The sequence below is a fragment of the Crocuta crocuta genome, unplaced genomic scaffold, assembly GCF_008692635.1.
Source record: "Crocuta crocuta isolate KB4526 unplaced genomic scaffold, BGI_CrCroc_1.0 scaffold175, whole genome shotgun sequence".
NCBI classification, from domain to species: domain Eukaryota; kingdom Metazoa; phylum Chordata; class Mammalia; order Carnivora; family Hyaenidae; genus Crocuta; species Crocuta crocuta.
The window spans coordinates 2,598,557-2,603,121 of record NW_027530988.1 but is presented as its reverse complement, the minus strand read 5'-3'; positions in this window follow the sequence as shown (position 1 = coordinate 2,603,121).

Here is a 4,565-nt window from a genome sequence, read left to right as displayed (position 1 = left end):
TTCTGTGAGCATCTGCTGCTGGGAGGCATGGGGGACTGATATGGGGAACTGTGAGGGGTGTCAATTCAATGGGAATTCAATAGCAATTAGCAAAATCATTGGCACTGCCTGCAAGGCTGCGCTAGGGAGACTGTGACAAAAGACTGACTGCCTTTGGGATTCCAGGGTAGGAAGAGTGCAAACACTCCTTCCCATCCTCAAGGTCAAGAATTTGGGAAAAAGTGAGTAAGGGCCATCTAACTTGGAGTTGTTGCTGTTTTTAAAGAAAGAGAGATGCCAGTATAGGGAAACTTCTTTCTAGGGCTGCTCCTTAGAAAAGTGGATCCCATGATCAAATTTGTTTGGGAAATTCCATTTATTCCCCCTTTAAGAGACTGAAAATGCATATTGGTTTGTTATTGCTCTGAGAAGTCCTGCAAAAAAAGACAATGTTAAATGTGTTTAACTCAGATACTCAAACTCATTGGGCCATGGAACCCTCATTTTATATTTTCTAATTTAATTAATTCTATTCACACAGAAGCAGTGCTTCACTTTGGGGAAAACTCTATCAAGTCATCAGGTGTGGCTCTGGCCTGGAAGCTGGCAGACGGACTAGCCGGTCCCAGATCAGCTGAATCCCAACAGTCCACAAAGGACGAGCACCTAGGCTCTGGTTTTCTGAATGTAATACACCAGCTCATGATGGAGAAGCCATAACAATCTTTAGCACCACAGACTTACACTTTCAGAGCTGGAAAGAGACCTTAGCAACCATTCCTTAATTTTACAACAGAAGCAACTGAGACTCAGAAGGGTGAAGTGATTTGCCCAAGATCACAGAGCCACTAGATGACAACACTGACACTAGGACCAGAATTTACTGACCTTTAGAATGGGCGAGAACTTAAAACTCCAGGACTAGGCTGCCATGGGATTTATCAGTTACATATGCTCTTAAAGAGCTTCACCCAGACTCCTTCCCTCTGCTGACTAAGGCTGGAGCCTAGTCTTTTCACCCCACTGCCCACTCTCTTCACCCCCACCTCTGGAACCCTGAGGCACTTCCCTACCTCTGGGGAGTCTAACCTATCTTTCTGTAGAAGTGGGGATGGGGCAGGAGTTTGTGTTTTACAAAAGCTCCCAGGTGCTCCTGATACCCTGAATTCAGAACTTGTCTTCTAGGGTGCCCTGTCCCTGCTCCCCCCACCCCCCACTGGCCGTATATACTATTGCTTTCAACCCAAAGATCCTACTCCTTCATGACTTTTACCTTGTTCTGGTCAAGAAACCCCAAATGCCTTCTGGAACATCTCCTACTGTATTCTTAGCAACCTTCCCTTTGCCTCTCCTTCCTGCTGTGGCATCTGGAGTCCTTGAGGTCACTTAACCTCTCTATCAGAGTCTTTAAGAGGTTGGTTGTCTTCAGGCTGCAGGGACACATGACTCACTAGTGAGGAGACTCCAAAGGCAGCTTCAGAGACCTGCCAGGGCCCACAGCCTCTTTGGAGCTTCTGAACATCCACCCTCCTGCTACAGTGCGAGCCCCTCTTTTCTTGCAAGGCCCTTTAGGGACCTGGAAACAATGGAGAAGGGTGATGTCCAGCTTATTTCAAATGTTGAAAAACATTACTAAAATTGTTTTTTTGCTTTCTAGGTCCTATTATGCGAAATCCATCCCACTTCACACCCATCCTTCCAGTACGTAACACGCACCCCCCACCCCGACCACTTCACAAGACTGATGACTCTCTTCACAAGATAACTCACCACCCCCATTTTAAAGAGAGAATAGTTTGATTTGCTAAAGAGACTTACATCCAAATATCCAGGAATGGAGCACCTGGGTGGCACATGCACTCTCTCAAAATAAATGACTAAACATTAAAAAAAAAAACGTAACCAGGAATGATGAGGTCCTTTCTTTGGAGATCTGAAAGTCTATGAACACGCCTGCTGACCCCATCTCCTCCTTCCTGCACATGTTTCTCACAGGATAGCCCTTTGGTGTTAGGCTGACAGAGCCACTAGAGTGTGACCCACTGCCCACCTACTAGCCACACCTCCAGCTGAGGAACCATGTAATAAAGAGGGGACAAAGTAGAGTCAATTACCCAACTAGAGAGCCAGAGGTAAACCTACATGTTCTCATAGGACACATTTTTTAAAGAAAACATTTCGGGGCTGCTTTTATTGGGTGGCATCTTTGTTAAATTACCCCCTCTTAGTGGTCAGTGACAGAGGCCAAAGTCTAGCTCTCCAGGGTCAAGGATTTCAACCTGGTTCACTTTCCCTTCTAGAGCTTGTTTTACCTTTCTAACACCCAGGCACCAAGCCACTGTCAGTAGCAGAAGCTCTCCAGAGCTGCGATATAAATGATGATTATTCTATTATCAAATAACATTGCCAAGCCCGGCCAGCTCCCTACAATGGTAGCGGCAGAGGAGAGCTACAAAATTCAATATTGATAAACTGTATATGGTCTTCTAGAACCATCACTCTATTTGACAGCCACTCTCTAAGCTTTCCACCATTACAGCAAAGAAGAGAGAGATACGGTTAGTGATGGTCCTGGGGGGCAGGGAAACTAGGCAGAGGGAAAAACAAATGGGCCCAGAAACCTTGGGCTGGAGCCCACCGCTTCTATGGTCCCCAACACGAACCAGCTTACTTTGACTCTTCAGGGTCTGTCCTGACTTGTCCTTCTGGAGGGTTAATCTTAAAGCTGCCTAGAAAAATCTAACAATGGTGAATGGGAAAGAGGCCTATAGTCTAGTCCCATCTCTGCCACACCTTCAATGGTACTTAACTTCCCGGTATTTGCATTAAAGAGAAGGGAATGTACCTAAACTTCAGTCCAGTGCTAACCTTCTCTAATTCAAAGACTTAGCACATTTTCTAAAAGAGTACATTTCTGGGACGCCTGGGTGGCTCAGTAAGTTAAGCGGCCAACTTCAGCTCAGGTGATGATCTCGCGATCCATGAATTCAAGCCCCGGGTCGAGCTGTGTCCTGAAAGCTCAATGTCAAGCCCCGGGTCGAGCTGTGTCCTGAAAGCTCAATGCCTGGAGCCGACTTTGGAGTCTGTGTCCCTGCCTCTCGCTGCCCCTCCCCAACTTGTGCTCTGTCTCTCAAAAATAAATAAATGTTAAAAAAATTTTTTCAAAGAGTACATTTCTTTTAGGGCCTGACAGCCAACAGAAACAGGGTCATAGAAGTAAGTTCCCTAGGAAAATGGTTTAAGACCTTGAGCCCTAGTCTTAAGGCTGTACCCGATCTGCTCCACCCCAGGGCCTTTGCACTATCTGTTCTCGGTGCTGGTGTGCATTTCCCTAGACAGGTGCTCTTTGCCCAGGAGGCCTACCTTTAGTACTGACACTTCCCCCACCCAGCCTCTTGACTCTGCTCTACTCTTTATTTTCTTCTCTTGCATCTATTACCTTCTAACATAGAACTGACTTTATCATGTATATTGTTTATTTTCTATTTCTTACTTCTGGCATGTAAACTCCACAAGGGTCAGGATATTTGCTTTATTCATGAATGAATCCCAAGCACCAATAACAGTGCCTGACACATAGAAGGTGTTCAATAAATACCTGTTAAAAAATGAAGCTAAGGTTAGAATCGTATATGTTTTGAGCAGACCTGACTAATCTCACATTTGGGGCTGGAAGCAGGGAGAGAGAGAGGATGCCATTTGAGTGCTTTCTACCTTCCAGCAGGATGGCTGGTGGATACCCCTATATCCTCTTCCATTCCCATCACAGCCTGAAGAACATCCCACTCAGGAAAACCTGGATATTTAAGTGAGATGTTTACTACTGAATCCCAAGCACCTCCCCGACTTGCACTCAGTCAGGTTACTTCAAGCCCAGACTTCAGGACCCCATTTCAGGCCATCCCAGACCAAAAGCCCAACCTCTAACAACACGTTACCCCAACTTGAATAAACATAAGAATCACCTGATAGGCTTGTAACACTTAATACCACACTACCTTCCAGAGACTGATTCAATAAAACAGAGAAGGACCCAGAAAGATGTATTTTCAACAACTCTCCCCAATCCCCAAGGTGGCTATTCATAACAGGTGTTATTTGGGCCGCACTGTGAGTAACTTCAGTGCAGGCAGACAGCTAGCTGACTTATTAAATGAGCCTTAATGCGGTCTCTGTTCTGATTCCACCTAACGCCAGGATATGGCTCTGCCTAGGATTAGGATCAAAAGAAATGGATTTGTAGGGCTTGCCATTTTCTTTCCATAGAGCTACAAAAATTTAAAACAGCACTTGCAGAAATATGGGAAAAAAAAACTGAGGAAGTAGAGGAGGGCAGCAGCATGGAGCTAAGGTGAAGCATGTCTCTTGGGTAAGGCCATATTCCAGAATGTCCTACCTCTGAACCTTCTATTTTTGATAGCTTCTTCAGCAATTAGGTGCTAAGTTTAAATATCTCACTTGGTAAGTAGACAAATGAAAATGACCATGTCTAGAATGATTGGAGTATCTCCCTCTACTTTATACGGGGAAATCTAGCACGAACTAGGCAAGTGGCCTGGGCCTTGGCTGGGCCAGAGTGGTTCCAA